Genomic DNA, 20,042 nt, shown 5'->3' with positions numbered 1-20,042 from the left:
TGATGTACTGTGAGGAAGTACCTCTTTCTTGTAAATATTTTACTAAAATTAGAAAGAGAAAAGTCCTGCCAGAACCACATCTATACTTTTGGACGTGCATAAGAGCATCCCACAGAGCTGAAGGGAGTCTCTCCTCCCCGACAGAGAAGTGTTGAGTTGTGACCCCAGCCTGGGGCTTGCCAGCTCCTGCAGGCAGAAACCTTGTGCTCAGATGTGCTGAGCTCAGTCCATCCATGTGTGCCACAGACAGGAGTGGGAGAGCACTTTTTGGCTCTAGGAGGGTTTTCCTTTCTCAATCCCCTTTTGAATTGCTCCCACTAGCTGAGGTGGATCTGTGTTGTGCCCTATGCAGTGGACTCTTCAGTGCTGGTCTCCTCTTGAGGCAGTGACTGTGCTGGTGGTGGGTGTGCACTTTATTCATTGCTGATAAGAACCTTTTCCTTTTCCCCAGGCAGAGAAATCTTGAGGAGGAATCTCTGCTCCCACTGCTGCATTGCAGAGGCCAGAAAAACACAGTAAAGATCCAAATGGCAATAGAGAATATCCACTTCAGCGTGTGAGTGGTGTCCAGAGCAGATTAAGGAAAGAAAGACTCATATTTCAAAGGCAAGAAAGACCTTGGATGTGCTAGTGTGTGCTTTTGAATGGAAACCCAGTACAGCAAGAGTGGTAGACTCAGGTATTTTGCAGCACCATTTTCTTCCTCTTGCAGGTGGTGACAGAGTACAGAAGTGGCTCGAGTCCAGCCAGTTTCAATAGATCAACTCCTTTTATCAGTTTTACAATATCACATTTACTTAATATAGCATGGAACAAAGTAAATGTCTGCTAGGAAAGGCTGAGCTGCTGCTCAGAAGACAAATGAGCTGCCCAGTGTGCTGTATCTCCTCTGTACCCCTGTGCATTCACCTGCACCTCCACCTCAGACATAATTTTTCTCTCTCCCATCTGGGCTCTGGTTGCTTTGGCCAAGTGACACCTTCACAAATCAAAGGGTTGCATGTGCAAACTTTCCTGGCGAGAGAGGCAAGAAGTTTTGCAGCAGGGAAAATGAATATAGGTGGACACAGATTTGGAAGGAGAGCTCAAGCCCTGGGCTGACCCTTATGTCCACTGCAGTCAGCGCAAAGTCATATTTTTACTTTTTAAGAGCTTTGGCAGGTGCTCTGGGTTTAGTTTTCATCCGGGTGAGTGTAACAAGCTCTTAGCTCAGCCTGCATTTTGCCCACACAAATATTCAGATATAAATATTTGAAGATCTTTCCTCCTTTAAATTAATTTTCAGTTTTGTAGTAGATCAATGGTAAGGGAACAAAATGATCATAGCAGAGATTGTGGAGAGATGGGCACGGATAGCTTTGAAGATCTCTCCAGTGTTTTTTTGACTGTTGAAAACATCACATTTCCATTTAATCTAATGAAACGGGGTCTGATCTCATCCCCCATTTGTGCCCATCACAGAGCTGTCACACGTTTTGATACAATAAGAATATTCTTATGATCAGTGAGATTGCCAAACCAAATTATGGCAATGGTAGGTTAACCCATCCTCCTGATCTCTCTGAGAGCTGCCACACACAAGCACAAAACCCTTCTTGCTCTGCAGCAACAGGGGCTCCTCCTTCTTTATATGCTTTATGTATTGTAAAGATAATTAATACTTATTAATAGGTTTTATTCAATTTTTTTTCCTTTTTAAATTTGTTTTTTAATTTTTAAGAAATTTGGCTCAGTACTAGGGGTTTTTTTTCCACAGAAATGGGTAATTCTATTTTTTATCCTGGGGAATGCCATGAACAGATTAAAGGGGCAGCAGTTTGGCTGAGCTATTCCAGAAGCTCCAGTACAGTTTACCCACATTTCTCCTGGCAGGGCGTGAGCATCCTATGAAAAGGAAAACCTCACCAATAGCTTATAAAGTAAGTTGATGAATAATAAAAAAAAAAAACCACTCACTACATTTGGCCTCTGCTGACCCCAACATACATGAATATTATTAAAAAATGAAATTTCACCTTTCCTACAGAATGAACTCTACATCCAGATGTGGGCACAGGACCCACCAGCACTCCCCCAAGTCAGCAGGGATCCTTGTATTATAAAAATAGAATCACATTTCAGGCTTGAGTCTATTACACAGCAGCAGTTCCTGTTGAGAGCATCTCCGGGCATCCAGCTCAGTGATTTCAAAAGAAAAAAGCCTCTATGGCACTGATTAATGGAAAGGCCTGGATATACTGGTGGATCTGGAAAGCATCTCATAATCTTTGACAGACAAGATGTTTCTTATTCTGATGGGATTTGATCATTGTTTATGAAATTATGTGAGTGACATAGCATCACTGTTATTTTTATCCTGGCATTACAGCTGGTCTAATAATTTGGATAATAAAGTTACTTATTTTGGCAATAAATCATCATATGTACCCAGAATTCTTATCAACATTTTCATTTATTAATATTCCCTGTCAGAATTCTTATCAATATTTTTCCACATTTGTTTTTCTTTTAGAAATCCTCTGATTTAAACTTGTATTAAACTTGTATTAATGCAAACCAGTTGATTTATTTGAAATGGTGACATCATTCTACTCCAGTCTGTAGAAGTTTACACTTTGCCTGAATTAAAGTGTCCACACTGACTTCAGCAAAAATCTCTTCAGTTTATCAAGTGCTTGTTTAAAATACATATTTTTTTAATCATACACTAAATTTTCATTTCCATCTCCATATGCACTTACACCTGTGCTTGAACCTGTGTGAGCATACACTTGTTTGTAAGGAAAAAATTCCTTATTTTCCCATGTGGTTTCTGCCTATTTGTTCTTTCCATTTCCACAGGAGAATCACAGAATTATTAAAGTTGGGAAAGACCCCCGAGCTCATCAAGTCCAGCTCTCTAAACACAATTGAGGGAAATATTGACAGCAGTTTTATTATTAAGAATGTTGTTTAAGAAAAACATAAAAAAGGAATAAAAAGAACTGAATATTATAACAACTTGTAATAACTTATCTCAAAATTTCTGAAAAACAGGAAAACCTCAAGACAGGACAATCTCTCTGACAGTTTCATAGGTGAGTAGCATATCACATTTATGCTGGGAAGGGAGAATGAAAATCCATCCTGAAGGAACAACAGGTGGGACAAAAACACCAGAGCTTACTCTACCATAAGTCAAGACCAGACACCTACTACCAATAGTAACTCAGATTTCAAGGAAAGCTGAGGGCACTCCTGAAATAATGAAAATTTTCATCTGGAAATAATGATCAGCACAGGAAAATGAAGATATTCTGTGGATGAGCAGACCATTGCAGGCTGAACATGATCGATTCTACGTGGAGAGTTAATAATTTATCATTAAGGAACAAACTGAGAAAGAATTTGTGCTGCCGGTTCATGCAGTGGGGATAAAAGAAGATATTTATTTAGTCCTGTTTTTGCAACAATAAAATTTGGATTAATTTACAGCAGCAGTTCAATGGTGATGTCTGCTATGTAAAGGGAGGGAAGGCAAAGAGGGAACCATGGAGCAAATGTAATTGTCTTGAAAGCTGTGGTTTAACAGAAACAAGCCTGGAAAAGCTTCCTTGAGCCACTGAGTTAAGCCCAGCCCCTCCTTCTCTCACTGTATAAAATTCTCACCAGAGCTCAGTCTGAAAGATCTGGATGTAAATATAAATCTTCAGCTGAAATACAGCAGAAGTTCTACAAACCCCAGCATGTTCACATCTGTCACAGCCACTTTACATTAAGACTTTCAGAAACTTGTGCTACAGCTCAGCCATCAGATTTGATTTTCCTATCACCTTGAACACCTAAAAAGATTTTGGAGGCATATATATATATATTTTATTTTTTTTTTAAATCATAAAGCAATTTAGGTCCTGTTGGTTGAGCCCTGATCTGGCTCATATTTAAGCATGTGCTAAACTTCACTCGTATTAACAACCCCAGAATTGACAGCAGGGCTTCAAAATGCCATTTTTTGCCTCTGAATATTGAAAAAACATGACTGGTTTAAAAATATCCATCAGCCTAACCAGCGCAGCACAATGCAAAGTGTGTCAGTCCACTGACAGAGAGGAAAAATAGACGGAGAGCATTGCTCTCAGCGAGCAGGGATGACAATCAGAAGGAATAATGTCATTCCAGGTGTGGGGATATTTGTGTTTGCTCCTGGTGACGATGGCTGTGACACCCAGATTGTCCTCAGTGCTGAGACAGCAGGGGATGGGGCTGGAATGCAGGAAACAACTCCCAGTGATACCCACAGGTAAAAATTATGAAAACATATTCAGCAGTTGTAGTTCCTTCAGTCTATCGGATACATAAAAGGCATTTATAAAAGGAGCCTAAATACATATTTAACCAATTGACCAGAATGGCACTGAAGGAGTTTTAACATATTTTGAAAAATTGCCTAAATACATATTTACCCAATAGACTGGAACAGCTGCTTCAGAGTCTCTCTGGTCTCTTGGGTCTGTAATACGTGTTTTTAAAAACTGCCTGGCTATATATTTACCCAATAGACCAGAACAGCCATTAAGTAAATAATGCACATTATATAACTGTCGATGTTCTTTTTTTATTTTTTCCATCCCTTTTAAAAATAATAGAATAAAAGAAATTTTAAAAGACAAAAATTTAAATGTAAGGTATTAATTAAGATTGGGAAAAGTCTGGAGTCTGAGGTTGTTGTATGTGTGTCACATTGTAGAAGATATCTCAGATCACCAGAGTGCTTTGGTGTGTGTGTTTAAAGTACAGGGCACTGTCAAGTACATCAGAGCCTGGGGTGCTTAATATAGAAGATAGAACAGCAGTTGGGAGTTGGAAAGGTCTGGCAGAAGAGAGGGGAGGGAAAAGAAGGGAAGATATGAATCATAAATTCCCAGGAAGGATGGGTAAATCAAGCAGCTGATTTTGAGAAAGCCTAAAGATAGTACATGAAATACTGGAAAAAAAAAAAAAAAAAAAAAAAAAAAAATGAAAAAAAAAAAAAAAAAAAAAAAAAAAAAAAAGAAAGAAAAAAAAAGGAGGCTGGGGGTGGGCATCATGGCATCTGAGACCTGCATATCAATACCTCAATATACTCCACAGAAGGACAAATTGTGCTCTGCCTTCCAAACTTACCTTAAAAGAAAGTCATTCCTGATTGTTGAACTATTAAGGATTGACCTTTTCTTAGAATGATACAGCTACCAAGATAATGTCTTCTTGAATCTTTATATATATGTTTCAAACCATTAAATTAATTACAATTTATAATGTGTTCTAATTGGGATTCTTTTCCTCCATAAAATATTTCAATTCTGAAATCATGCTCATGGAGACATTGATTTCTTTTTAATCTGAGCACATTTCGGACTGTTTTGAAATAGTGAATCTGTGTTGCTTTCAGTGGCTGTCCTGCAACGTAGCAATGGAAAAGCTGTCTTCAAAAATAGTGCTGTCACTTTGCCATTTAATTTATTTTTCTTTCTTCTTAATTTTTTTTTTTTTAGGAGATTCTCAATGGCTGAAAAAGCAAGGAAGGCTTCTCACACCTTCTCACACTTTGCACAAGAACTCCGGGCTGGCAAAAGATGAAGGATAGTCAGGAAGAGACAGGAAGTGGTGAATGAAAATTTTACTATAGGCAGATTTTTCTTTCTGCAGAAAAACTTTCTATTTCCTGGCCAGGTCTTGTTTTTCAGTGAAATTTCTTTGTCATCCTGTTTATCTGGTTGGCCAGCAGACACAAATATGTTGGCACAGGGCAAAACACAGCCTGTGGCAGGTGGAAGAGGTCCTGCAATACCTTGGATTAATGTTCTTCCTGAAGTTATCCCAAGTGAGAAGGGAGAAAAGATGGATGGATGGATGGATGGATGGATGGATGGATGGATGGATGGATGGATGGATGGATGATGAATGGATGGATGGATGGATGGATGATGGACAGATGGATGGATGGATGACCCTCCTGCACTGATTCACAGCTTTTGGTACATCACTGCAAGAGCTGTTGGGTGCAATGGAAGTAATAATGGTGAGGAAAATCCAAGAGGAACTTCAGGACACTTCATCATTCCTTTATTTTTACTTCAGCTTTGATAGTCAAGCCCATAAAACAAAGATGAGCAGAAAAACCACTGCTGCTCATCAGTTCAGTATCACTAGAAAGGCTTTTGGCTATTTCACAGTTTTAACTCATTAAACCCTTATCAGGAAAAACTCACCTCTTCATTTATTTAATGAGCTACTGATTGTCATTAATGACATAGCCTTGGACAGCACGTGGCTGCTTTCAGCCAAGAGCTCACTGTCAGTGCTGACTCCACTATCCCAGCATGCTCCAAGCCCTGTCCAGCCTGGCCTTGGACACTTCCAGGGATCCAGGGGCAGCCACAGCTCCTCTGGGCACTCAGGACCTCCCACCCTCACAGGGAAGGACTTTTCCAACTATTTTCACAGTCATTACCAACTTCATGTGAGCTCTGACATGGCAGCTGATGGGTGAAAGCATCTCTCTCCTATTATTACCCTCTACTCTACAGTTCCCATTTCCTGAGCTTTTTAACTGAGTCCACTACACCAGAAAGAGTAAAATGAAGGTAACATTAATCAGTGGGTCTCTCTTACCCATAAAGTTTAGAATAAATATATATTTATATCTAGCCATCTATTTGTTAAAGTGGGGCATTACTTTTGTTGTACCACTTCCAAACTCGCTATTCACTATTTAGCAGCCTTCCTGCAAGACACAAAATCCATTGTGTAATAATTTCTAGCAGGCTGCAGGAGTGTAAAAGTAGACAGTGTTTCCTTCAAAAATGGAATCATCTTTCACAGATGTAGATGTGTACTTGTTATGCCAAGATGAGACAGATGTGGCTCTATTCACTCAGGGACAGGTGCGGAGGAAGAAGAGATAAAACATTTGTAGAAAGTGTAAGCAACTGCATCGCTGTTGTTAAATAAATAAACATTCTGCCAAAATGAAAAAAAAAAAAAATTTATTTGCTTATTTTTTTTTCCAGAATGTTTATTTTAAGCTGCAGCTTAGCTGTGATTTATTCAGATTTATGTTCCCGTATCAATTTAAATTTATAATACGCATTCTATATATAAACATCTGTTTGTATATAATCAGGGGAAGGTGCATTGGCACGTATGGGTGTAAATGCACACACACATTTTTCATGGAAAATGGGCTCACGGGCACGTGCAGGCAGCTAATCAGGTGAAGAATGGGAAAATATTTTATTAATATAATGAGGCTTTGTGTGTGCATGAGCAGGGGGTGGGAGGGAGAGGAGAAGCAGATGCTTGTGTTGCCTAACACAGATTAAGCTGGTTCAAGCTCCAAATTGCAGGAGAAAAGCGTAATTGCCCTCTGACCACATGGACACTAACAGGAAACCTCCATGCAGAGACATCCTTGGGGAAAGAGTAAAATGGTTTGGGCCATACGAAAGAGCTTAAAGCTGGTTAAAAGTTGGCTCTGAGTGGTTAAAAGTTGGCTCCTGAACTCAGAGCTCAGGAGTGGCTGTGGAACAGAGATGAGAGTGATGCTGGGGGTCATCATGGGGAGGAAGTAAAGTGCAGAGCAGGGACAGGAGGTGGTTCAAGTGTTGGGAGATTTATTCCATTTATTACTGCTTTATCTGTTGGTTTAGTTTTGTTTCATCAAAAACACTGGGGCTTGCTCAGCCAGAAAAGGTGGGAAGGCAGGGACACCCCAAGGGAAATTCAAAAGCCACCTCAATGAAGGGATAATGGGCAGATCACAACATCAGCCTCTCCTCTAACCACAGGAAATCTCCATGCCTGAGCTGGAGACACCAAAATCACTGTCCTCAGGGACTACTGTGTTTTCCTCATGTTTGGACTGGGGAGCCATATATGAGCATTTCGTGATGCAAGTGGGAATGTTTCTGTGTTTTGGTGAATATATGGTTCTCCTGGCAGCTACTGTAGAGTTAAGAGGCTTGGGCCAAGTTTTTTTGGTCCATGAAGAGAGTTCTTCGTCATAAACTGTAAAAAAACGTGTGAGGCAGGGCTTGTCCTGCGAGGGAAAGCAGCTCACCCCATCCTGACCTCCTCTCCCCCGGAGCACAGGACCTCTGCTCTCTGGCCATCTCCTGCTTGCCAAGAGGCTCCCTCTGGACCACTGGTTTTTGGCATTCACGGGATTTCAGGCACTCCACGTGAGGTCATGGAGCAGGCGGAGCCCAGGCGCCAGCGGGAGTCTGGAGATATTTATCCCAGGCTTTCAGTGCATCTTTTTGGAGATCCCCGTGTGCTCCCTGCAAAACTCAGAGCCCGCAGATCCCTTGGCTGGGTCCATGTGGCCCATTTGGTGCCCAGCTTGATGCTCGTTTGCAGGGGGGTCGTTAAGGAGGATGATTCCAGGGATTTGAGGGTGCCCAGGACCTCGTTCCTCCCAAAGGCAGCAGGAGAGGATAAGTGCAGACAAGAGCAGAGGCAGTGCCATAAAGCCTGGATGAAGCTGGATTACTCTCCTCTGAAATATTTAAGGGAGCTGGGGGAGGGAAGAGAGCAGGACGACAGCAGAGGCAACTGGAAGGAGGAGTGAGGATCCACAGCTGTGAGGAGGACTGGGAAGAGGAGGGGGAGGAGAGAGGCAGAGAGAAGGATGATGTGATTTAAAAAAAAAAAAAAAAAAAAAAAAAGTATTAATCACAGCTCCAGAACAGGAATCAGGGTGGGAATCAGCAGCTGGGAGAAAGGGAGAAAATGGAAAAGATTATTTTTCATTTGAAATCCATTTCTTCAATCACAAGTCTGCCTGAGAGAGGGAGTTTGCAGCTGGGCACAGCAGAGGGGTCGGTGGTTAGAGGAGGAATATTTTGAGCAGAGCAAGCTCTGCAGTCAGCTGGGCTGCAGGAGCAGGTGGGGGACTCTGCGGCCAGCACGAGGTGTCACTGCCAAGGCTGTCAGTCCAAAACACTCCTGTATTCCCCTTCTCTCAGCACAGCCACAGACAGACTTTATTTCCATGTCAGGACAAGGAGCAAGAGGCACATTTGAAAGGAAAGTCGAGTGACTTTCACATTTCTACAACTTGCCAGCTTAAAGCTTTTTCTTTTTTCCTTTCTCTTACATTAAGGGAGGGAGGGTGGAGAAAAATGTAGCAAGTTTGTTCACCGTGCGAGGGGTGGTTTGTTGTGATTTTTTTTTTTTTTTTTGTTCTGTCTTTTACAGCTTGACCAGTGAATCCAATTTGACAAAACCATTTCCCTTTGTAGGCTGAACATTCAAAGACTTCACTCTTTCAAGTCAAAATGTGAGTTGCTCCTTTGAATGCCAGGAATCATATGATTAAAAAAAAAAAATCCAGGTAACAGAGGCATGATGTAAATTCTTATGGAGTCATGACGAGCAATGACTCTTTAGTAAAATTTCCCTTTTTTATATATGTCCAGCATGTTATATATGGGACTTGCCATGTGTGTCAGCAGGAGTAAGAGAAAGCAGCCACTGGTTTTGCTCCCCAGTGAAGCTGAGAGCACAAAATATGTCACAACAATATTGTTACTTCCTTTACATTTATATTTTCTAACACCCAAGCACTGATTTGCTCCTTATTTAAGCAACATTTTCTTGATAAATTAAAAAAGCAGCAATAGCCATTACTGCAGGCTATATACAGCCTCTAATATCACTTAAGCATATTACAGAATATAATATCTGGTACTTAACGACTAACTTGCATATGAAAGCTCACATAATGTCTCATAAAACCCTTAAAATGGCTTCAGTTTAAGAGTCTCTTTAAAAAAAAAAAAAAAACACCTTCAGGGAATATTGTAAATGAAGTAGCACTCCAGCCTTTGAAAAAAAAAAATCACACACTTGCAGAAATTTTTAATATAAATTGAACACATTAAAAATTAATTTTGCATGACCATTTCGCATTGCAGTGCCAATGCATAGTTAAGATAAGGCCTTAACTCTTCTTTGTTTAAAGTAACATGGAAATATCTCTGTTTCCCTCTCCATTATCTGTACATAATTATAATTTTCATTAATCAGCAATTGGAACCCCATCCTCTGATAATGACAGCCCCGGCTGGAGATCAAAGAAGCCCTACCTGTGCCACTAAGGAAACTTGCTGTAAACTTTTAGGAAACTCACTAAGGGAAGGCGTGACCTCACAATCGGAGGAGGATACACAGAGTGTTTCTGACATATGCCAGCCAGGGAGAGGGACTGGGTTTGCTGGGAAGATGGATGCTCTCCTCTGTGACACTTTTCTGGTGGAACTCTCCTAGGTTCTCTGGTGACGTCTGCTGTCAGCCTGGGAGGCTCAGCTGACACAAATGCTGGCAGCAGAGACTCCAAACCAGGCAGGGGCTGCTCTTCCCTGGGATGTATATATAGAAAAGACTTGGAGTGATTTTCCTCTCCTTTTTCAGATTTTGGATTGAACTCGTGGCCAGGAATCCCCTCAGCAGGCCTTGGCTGCAGCTGGACATTGACTGATGCCTTTTGCCCCCCTGGAGCAGCTCTGATGGACACCAGAGTTCAAATCTCTCTGATGTTGCCACACCACAGCAGGCAACAAGATTTTTTCATATTCTGACTTATTTGTAAGATGCCCAAGATTTTTTTTCTTTTATTATGCCAAATTTATGATAAAAATCATTAAACCTGAGAATTGTTTTGTATGGGATGGACCTTAAAGACCAGCTTTGTTCCAACACCTTCTGCTAGATCAGGTTACTCCAAGTCCCATCCAACCTGGCCTTGAATACTTCTATTTGATATTCACTTGATATTTTATCTCTTCATTTTTTTATTTACCTGCAGGTAAATCAGGTTTCCAATCCAATTCTGAAATCTTTAGGTTTTTTCCTCTATAAACTCTTTAATAGTGTGTCTGCCTGCTATAACAATTCTTGTTTGTGCTATTAACACTTTAATAAATATACCTCATGTTAAATATTCAAGAGCATTAAAGGTGCTACAAAAGCAAAATAATTTGCTACACGTCACTCATCACAGATGGACTTTGATCACTAGAATCCTGGTTCTACACTTTGCAAATTAAATAGTTCCACTCAAACCAACAAATGCCATCTTCAGTCCAAAGTGTCTCAGAATTCGCTGCGACATCTAAAATATCTCAGTGTTCTAAATGGCTCTAAAGTATCTAAATGTTCTAAATGGCTGAACTTGGAAAAAGTCACAAGGAGCTGCACAGCATGGAAGCAGACAGAGCTAGTGAGAACAGAGCTAGAAAGGACCTTCTTTAACAAGTTGAGCTAAATGTTACCACATTTCCCAGGGATTTTAATTGAGAAAAATTTATTACAGACTTCCACCAATGTGCACAGAGGTAGCAAAGCTGTGCTGGGTCTCTTTTACTTCTCCCTTGTAGATGGAGAGCAGGAAAAAATGGTTGAGCCAAACAATAGCAATGTCTTTGTGAATTTTCCTGTCATCCTTGATTCTGCTGAGTATTTTTCCATGCTTTGGGTTTGGTGGTTCTTTTTTCCTCTGGAAAACAGACAGAAACTTCCAAACAAATTCCAAACAGACAGAAACTTTCAAATTCTGGAAACTCATGGACCTGTGCAGAAGGTTTACCTTCAGAAGAACGCACACAAGAAAATGAGCATTTCCTCCTGCCTCTCCCTATCACATCTATAATCTCTTTGTGTGGTTTCTGCCTGTGGCTTTCTGAGGCTGCAGCAGCACCTACAGTTTCAGACCATAAAAGAGAAGATGAAAGGTAGCCTGGTGAAGCTGGTAAACCATCCCCACCACACGTGTGACAGCCTGTTTAAAATAATTCCTATTTTCACAGTGAACCCTCACCTTTCAGTCCAGAGAACTGCTTAAAGAGAAAAACAATTTCTTTGGGGCTTCAAGTAGTGCAGGGTGGGGACTTCTGGCTGCGTGTTTCATGTGAGATGTGGGGACAGACTGAGCTCCGTGGTCTACAAAGGGATTTGGAGTTGTTGACCACTTGGAGGACTGTGGTGAAGGACTTCCAAACAAGTTTTGAGGAGGTTATCCCAAAGTGAGGGAGGAAACCGAACAGGGATGACAGGAGAGGTGAAGAAGCCTCTCACCACTCTGCCCAGCACAGGAGTGCTCAGGGCTCACCTCCCTCACCCACACACTGACCCGAGGGCTGTGCACCAGGCGAGAAGAGGGAGTCAATGCAATCTCTCAGGGTGGTGAACAGATTGATTCCTTCTTTCTCTATGGGTAAAAAAAAAAAACAAAAAAAAAAAAAAAAAAAAAAAAAAAAAAAACCATCAGGTCAAATATATATAACATTTCTCCAAATTTCTCTCCAAAATATGTATTGTTGCTGTTTTCGTGTGTTAAGTTTGACGCTGAGGCATTGTCTCTGCATGCAGTTTTCAGCTTCTGTCATGATCTCTGCATCACTCCTCAAATTTCCTGCTTGGAAAGTGGATTTTTTAGAATTTTTCTCATCTGCCCAAAGGCTTTACTCTGTCCAATAAATCTACTGCTGATCTCTTCAACATGGTAAACACACTCATCTTCTCCAAGGCTGGTGGCTCTGTGTCTGCTGAAGCACAGAGGAGGTTGTGTATGTTAGAGACTTCAGCCTGGGAACTGTTGTGCTGTTCTTCAGGGGGTAGATTCTTCCTTCCTTTCTCCCACAAAGCTGTAAGAGAATAAAAAGAAATTACCTTTCATTGCAAGTGGATTTGTGCGATGTAATGGCACAATTTAGAAAGGAATATTGCAGACAGTGAGACCACTTGGATTAGAAATCTTGAATCAGTTTGTGGGGCTATATATTTCCATAGTACTGTGTTTTGTTGTGCGGGGAATTTAATAAGAGATGTAAATCTGCAAACTGCAATGGTATCACCATAAAACATAAAAGATTCATGTATTATAAATAGGTATGACAAATAAATTATTGATGTGAATGTATGTCTATGTGTGTGTGTACATGAGCTCACGTTCACTTTCTTTTTTGAAATAATTAGTGGCAAAGTCTTTTATTGAGCATTGCCCTATGACCTGTGCAAGAGCTTTAATGACATCTCTCACAAAGAGCTGAAGGTAGAGCCTGCTCTGTGCTGAGCTGGAGCATCTCAGACTCATTAATGTGGGGATCATCACAAGGCATGTACAGAACAAAAAAAAAATCTGAGCCCAAGAAGGTTGAGGATCATCCTGGAAGTGTCCAGGTACCCCCAGGAGCTGTGAGCCAGCAGTGTGCAATGATGTAAAGCATTGCACAGGCTCCCTACACCACTGCTCAAAATGCTTCTGCAGGTAAATCTGAATTCCATCAATCTGCTGCTCGTGTTGTAGCAGGTTTTGTGACAACCTGACTGTGACGACTTCTTTTCCCAGCTCTGACTGACAACATCCCTCCCGGTGTGTCAGCTCCTCCAGGAGCATGTGTATTACTCATTTCATGAAGTCACATGAACTCCACAGGAGCACTTGCAGCTCTAGATCTCTCCTCAGGAACCTGTGCCATCTATAGATAGCTGGCTACACAACGGCCTATTTTTAAGCCGGGGTGGGACACTTCTAAATTAAGGCGTGAGTAAAACAAAATTGTAGGAGAGCTCCAGAACATTAGAGAGAAAAAAAAAAATCCTGTGTGACTTCAGTTATGTTATTAACTTTTCCACTTTTGCTGCAGAAGTTGTTTCTGTCAATATTTTACTTTAACGGTGCTGAACGGGAGGAAGGAGCAGGGTCCAAGCAGATGGCTGTCAGCAAACTGATGACGGCAGTTGAGAATTAGTGTCCAAATACAGTATTTAAAACTTGCTACAGTACATAGTTTCCTGCATATGCATGCCAAAATAAATCTGGTTTGGAGAACCTTTCAGGATCTTAATTTTATTTTTATTTGGAGCTTATTCTATTAAGAAAAAGCAAACAGGCAGGGTACCTTAGCTTAGCAGGAGAGCTGGATCCATGGAGCAGTGAGTACAGAGCTGGATGAACCACAGGGACCTTTCCAACCTTTATTCACTCCAGCTATTGACTTTCTGAACATCCCCGAGTACCAGAACAAAAGATAACATTAATAACATAAATAGTATTAATTTGTAGCCATTTTTGCCTACCTCACGGACACACATTATTAAAATCCTTCCTTCTCATGCCAGCTGTGGGTTGTTTGGGGTTTTTTTCCTCCAGATAATCTTCCTGAAGGAATGGGTAAGGGATGGGTGCCATCACATGGGCAATATCTGATGTCAGGCTTCAAATAATCCAAGGCACCTGAACCAGATGCATTTTTAGCAGGGCAGGACAGCAGCAGGTAGTGGCTGCTCCATTCTGCACACATCTTTTGGTGTAAAAGTGTGACTAATCTGTTGGTTTGGGTACCTGGCTGCAGCGGGGTCAGAGCAGGGCCAGGCTGTCTCTGCTGCACTGAATTAGAGGCTTACATTCATTATCTCCCAATACCTCATTAAAACGACTTTAATGTGGTGAACATTTGATGGTAGACAAAAGCTTTAATCTTGTGAATATCAAACACACCTGTGTTACATTTCCTCTTGCGAGGAGTTAGCAGAAACAGGTTAACAAGCTATTTTAACTCCTTAATCTGCTGAATTTGTGTGGAAACCAGACTTTCACCAGTCACCTGAGTTTGAACTCGAAAAAAAAAAAAATCCTACATACACCCCTAATTTATCAAGCTCTTTTTTCAAACTCTGCCTGCTCTAGACACTTTTAATCATCTGTTTAATTTTGCACCTTTTTTTTTTATCCTGATATATTATATGCAGGTTATACTTAAGGCCCAGATTTGCCCTATTTTTCTTCCTCATCTGACCTAGATTCAAATTTACACACTGTGAAATAGCTAATAAATCCCCATTAAGGTTGTAAAAGGTGAAGGTTCAACCAATGTGCAAGTCATCAAGTTCTAATGTAAAACTGAATGAGCCTTGATATTAGCAGCAGTCTCAAAAAGTGAGGCTGAAAGGCTCTACAGGTTTCCAGCTTTTTTTATGGCAGCCTGTGCTTAAAGCACCTCACCTCTGACAACACCGTTAAGCCTGTACAACAACAGTGACAACAACAGGCCTTAAGGACAGTAGGAAAAAACATATTGACATTTCCAGAAAAGAAATATAAGTAATTTTCTTTTTGCTCCAGAATTCTCTCACCAAGATATGTTTTATACTCCACACATTATGGATATTTTACTGCAAGAAAACACAGCTCAATAGATATTTCTCAATAAATATTACAACCTCTAAACACAAAAATTCCTATAAAAGCCCTCATAACACACATTTCTTTTGTGTATCTCACCATGTCAGCGCTGCCCTGCTGAAATGGGAGATTTTGCTTTGCTATTGAGGTCTTGGAAACGTGGTTTGTCAGTCCAACTGGAGAGTGCTGCTTTTTTTTTTCCCACTAGCCATAGATAGTATTACAATGATTTACAGAGACACGCTGAAAGTAAATTATGTTGTAAATGCCTGTCCCTTGGGTCAAAAAAGAATCACAGGGAAAAAATGCAAAAAGTTTGAAATTCCCAACAGCAAAGGTTGACAGGAAAATATGGTGTTGTTTTTCTATGAGTAAAAGTAACTTTTATGTTGTGTTTTCCCATGAGAAATTATAAACTTTCAAAGGAATTTTAGTCTCTTGTATGCACACATAAGAGCAATTTATCTGGTACTGCCCCAGTGAAAACACTGTTAAGACTTTAAAGCTGTTAGAACTATGGCTGAACTTCATCTAGGCTGCTACTACTTATTTGTTCTTGCTGCCTCTTCTTGTCAAAACATTTACTCAGACTTCGAAGAGTTGCAAGTTGGCAACGTGTTAATAATATTAGAATGCATTTGTGTCCGCCATGTGGCCGCAATATTTAAGTAAATTCATCACTTATTTAATGAATAATGAATTCACGAGAGTAGCTATGGAGACATGGAACCATATGTAGTAAATTAAAGGGGAACTTGTCAACGTACAGCAACAGTGAATGTCACCAAAGTAGTTGTGTCTGTTTTATAGCAGTGGTGATGCACTCACACCGAGCCTGGGATGGATTCCTGACTAGGTATAGGACAGCCGCATTTTTTCACACCTAAGTTGCAGCAGTGATTTCTAACAGGTGTGGCAGTAAAGTGAGAATTTACATGAGTTCTTTGTTGGTGTGTGCAGGAAAGGTGGAAGGATCTCAAGTTTTTCAGGCTGTAAATTACTTAGCAGCATTTTGAAAAGAAAGGTAGAGAACTGCAAGAGTTGTTGTTTTGGTTTTTTTTCTGATGGGAAAATGTCACCAAGGAAAGGGGGGTGGGTGTTACTCAGCTCAGGTCTCATCTGCCCTAGAGCATAATGAAAACTCCTGATATCAAGGATGATTTCCAAGCTAATTACCAGGGAAAATCAGACCTGAAGAACAGTAAAGGATAAACAAGAAGTTCATTAACACAAAATCAAGAAAAGAGGGTGGTACAAAAGTTCAGAAAGTTGAGTCCATCTTTCTCAGAGTTTGACTTCAGAGCCACAAGCAGTCTTCTGGACATCATGTCAGTACTCACCAACTTAAGAGTGGGACAGTTTTGTTCCAACTCCTTTCCATGGGCTGGGACAACTTCTACAAACCCAGGTTGCTCCAAGTCCCAACCCACCTAGCCTTGGACACTTGCAGGGATGGGGTTTCCATCCCTGATTTGGCAATATGCAGATAAACTGTGTTCAGAGGCTCTGCTGACCAAACAGTGCAAGAAACCTAATGATTAATGGGAATGATGAGCCCTGTATAGCTTTGGGTTAGCAAGAACCTGATCTTCGGTTGTGCACATGACTAAAGTTCCACCTACCTGAAAAACTTCTCTAGTGCAATCCTGTCAGCTCAGGAATTCAGGCTATTCCAGTGAAATCTTCAAAAATTGAGGGAACTTCACATTCTGTGCTTAAGTGGTATGTTTAAATGGAAATATTCTGCAGTTGATGTAGCTGAAGGTCCTTTTTTGTGTGCACATGGGAATAGTTTGCTGCAGTCAATAAAAACAGATAAGACACCATGTACAACACAAACACTGGAAAGGAGATAACAGAGGAAAGGAGATAACTATTAGAAAACTAGAGCAGAACTCATAAAGATTGCAGCCATCTTTGTTTGAAATATATTAGAAGACCACATCTAACTAAATCCTGGCTTAAAGTAATGTTTATGCTTAGGACATCCCCTGAGGTTTCAGAAATTTTAAAAGCTCTAAAACACTTAAAGACATGCAGCCTTTCAGGTCAGAGATAGTTCCAGTCTTGTCACATTTCAGGCATAGAGCTCATCTTTCCAGCAAGTTTCTTCTTGAAGAACTCACTCTTAGGCTACCAACAGACTCCCACCATGAACAGAATAACTACTCACTGCCTCTGTTCACTGAGTAACTCAGAGCCCACCTTCACAAAGACAGAAGTCACTCAGCTGTCCCATTTTGCACACTTAACTCCTGGGATCTTCCCAGGGCTCATTCCAGTGCAATTTTGGAGGTCCTTGTCACACCTACAGAAGTTTCCCACTATTTTTTCAGCCGCTGAGCTGCGTTACATCTCGTCACGTCACCTCATGTTGAGTGGCATTATTGCCTTCAGAAATGATGGGATAGAGCGTGACTTGATGTGCTGTGAGTGATGTGACACAGTGTGACATATGTCATAAAATCATTGTCACCCATCAGAAAAAAGTGACAGATCAAATTCAAACAAAGCTCGCCATATACTTTTAGTGGCTACCCAATCAACTAAAAACAAATATTTCGAATTGTGAGCCAAAAGCGTGGGAGTGTGACTCATTTTTGGTCAGTCCTCACATGCCTAACTTGGCATTTTGCATTTCTTCCACTTTCCTTCACACTGTCTTATCCAGTTGGTGGGGAGGAAACTTGTTCAGTTCATTTATATTATTCAGTCTGCATATTTGTCAGACCATTACTTCTAAATATGTTCTCCTAGTCCTTTTCACGAATTGTCCCCATTTACCTTCTCTTTCTTGATGCATTTGAGTTATTATCATGTTATGAAAGTAATAATGTACAGAAAAGGTTGAATTTGTCATCCTGCAACGTTGTACAAGCCAAACTATCAAGAACAAGGAGATAATTTTCTGTAATTCTACATCTGAAGAACACACAATCTATTCAAAAATATCACACTGCTTTATTTCCAGGCTGCATATCTGCTCATTAAACATTTCTAATAAGGAATGTAAGATAGAGGGAGAAAATAAAAAGCACTTTTGCCTTGTAGATGAATTGCTGCATCTCTGACTAAACCAATATCGGTGTGGGAATAAACCCAAACAGCTTTTTAAGACTGGAGTTGGGACAACTGGCAATATGCAGTAAGTGGTACCAGAGCATTACCATTGCTCTAATATTCATGGAGTCAGAGAGTGAATTTCCAAATTTCTCCATGTCCAAAGGGGGAAGGCAGGGATATGAAAGATGATGTGGGTGCGCTCCATCGCTGTGATCACATAAGGGAACCCCGAAATGTCATAAAATCCCACTCGGATCTGCTGTCACTACTGCTGCCTGTATGGAAAATTAACACATTTAATTAACTGCCTGACCAAGGCAGCTGTTACCTTATATAAAACCTTGAACATCGATGCCCAGCATGTCCCATTAGGTGTTCCAGTGTGCCAGTGGCATAAGACTGATTATCCTTTTATACCAAATAGCACAGCAGGACTCCTCTTGCAGCACGCTCAAGTCAAGATCTTCCTTAAATTCTTCATGGGGCACAATGATGCTCCAGCCCAAATTGCTTAATAATGTTATCTTTCAGGACAGCCAAGAAGAGACACCATGCACAGCAAAACATGTCCTGGCCAAAGCAACTCCTTTCTCTGCCTTTGTTCCTGACATCTGAAAGTATTGCTGCTGCCTCGGCTGTGGAAGCGTTTGGCATGTGATTTCCATTGGAATACTACAAGCACTATTTTATTTATACTCCGTTTCTATCATTTATGGCAGATGGTTACTTGCCTTAAATTTTTAAATAATATCTTGGCTGCAGAATTTCAAATTAAAAGTAAACTCCCTAAGTCGGAGGAAAGGGCTAGTTCAGTTATTTTTTAAAAAAGTTGGTTGGTGGATATTTTTTTTAGTAGTGTACATGCAAGTTTGCCTACACTGAGCATCCAGATTACTACATTTCATTTATTTATTTATTTATTTTCCCCCTGGAAATACTTTTCTCCTATAAATTTGTTTGCATATAGATGTCAGTAATTAAACACTTGAAAGGTAAACCTTTTCTTCAGAGCTGGAATAGTTACAGGTTATTTCATCATAGAGAAGGATATTTTGCACACTTCTGAACATTTTCTAAATGAAATTCAAACTTTCAGTCAAGATTTGGAATAGAGCAACTTCTAGACATGGAGAATTTCCACTCTTGATACTTTTGCTCTTAATTATCTTTCCAATCCCCTTTTTATTCTGTGATAGTCACAAATTAGATAAAATAAATTTAGAGACTTCAAACTGCACACAGAAAACGACAGGACAAGTTGGCACAGCCCCATTTGTTTCAGCAGAAAAATTCAGTTTTAATATTTGGCCATCAAGCAATACCAAACTTGCACAAGCATTTTCTACCATAGGTTTCAAACCACTGTGAGAGAAATGGACCCCAATCCTGCAAACACTTACGTGTGTGTAACTACACATATGGAAATAATCCCATTAAACTGATGGGATTACTCGTGTGCATAAAGTTAAGCATGTGTGTAAGTGCTTGCTGAAGCTGGACCTGAGGGAGAAAACAGGATTTTTTGAACCATTGGTACAGTTGGTGTGAATGTTCATACTCCAGTTGTGTGGCTTCAAATGCCCCTCCCCAATTCAAAAGTTTTGAAGGAAGAATTTTCTCTCTTTTCCATCAAACCAGGATGTTTTAAGACCCTGTGAACCACCCATTGTCATAGAACAAGCACCACTTATAAGGAGGTTTCCATAAAGCCAAGCAAACTTAGAGCACAAATACACAAAAACCACAAATAACCTGCGACTTGTGTTGTGTTTTC

This window comes from Onychostruthus taczanowskii, unplaced genomic scaffold, assembly GCF_017590055.1.
Source record: "Onychostruthus taczanowskii isolate IOZ18803 unplaced genomic scaffold, ASM1759005v1 scaffold10, whole genome shotgun sequence".
Taxonomy (NCBI): domain Eukaryota; kingdom Metazoa; phylum Chordata; class Aves; order Passeriformes; family Passeridae; genus Onychostruthus; species Onychostruthus taczanowskii.
Note: the sequence above shows the minus strand (reverse complement) of the source record.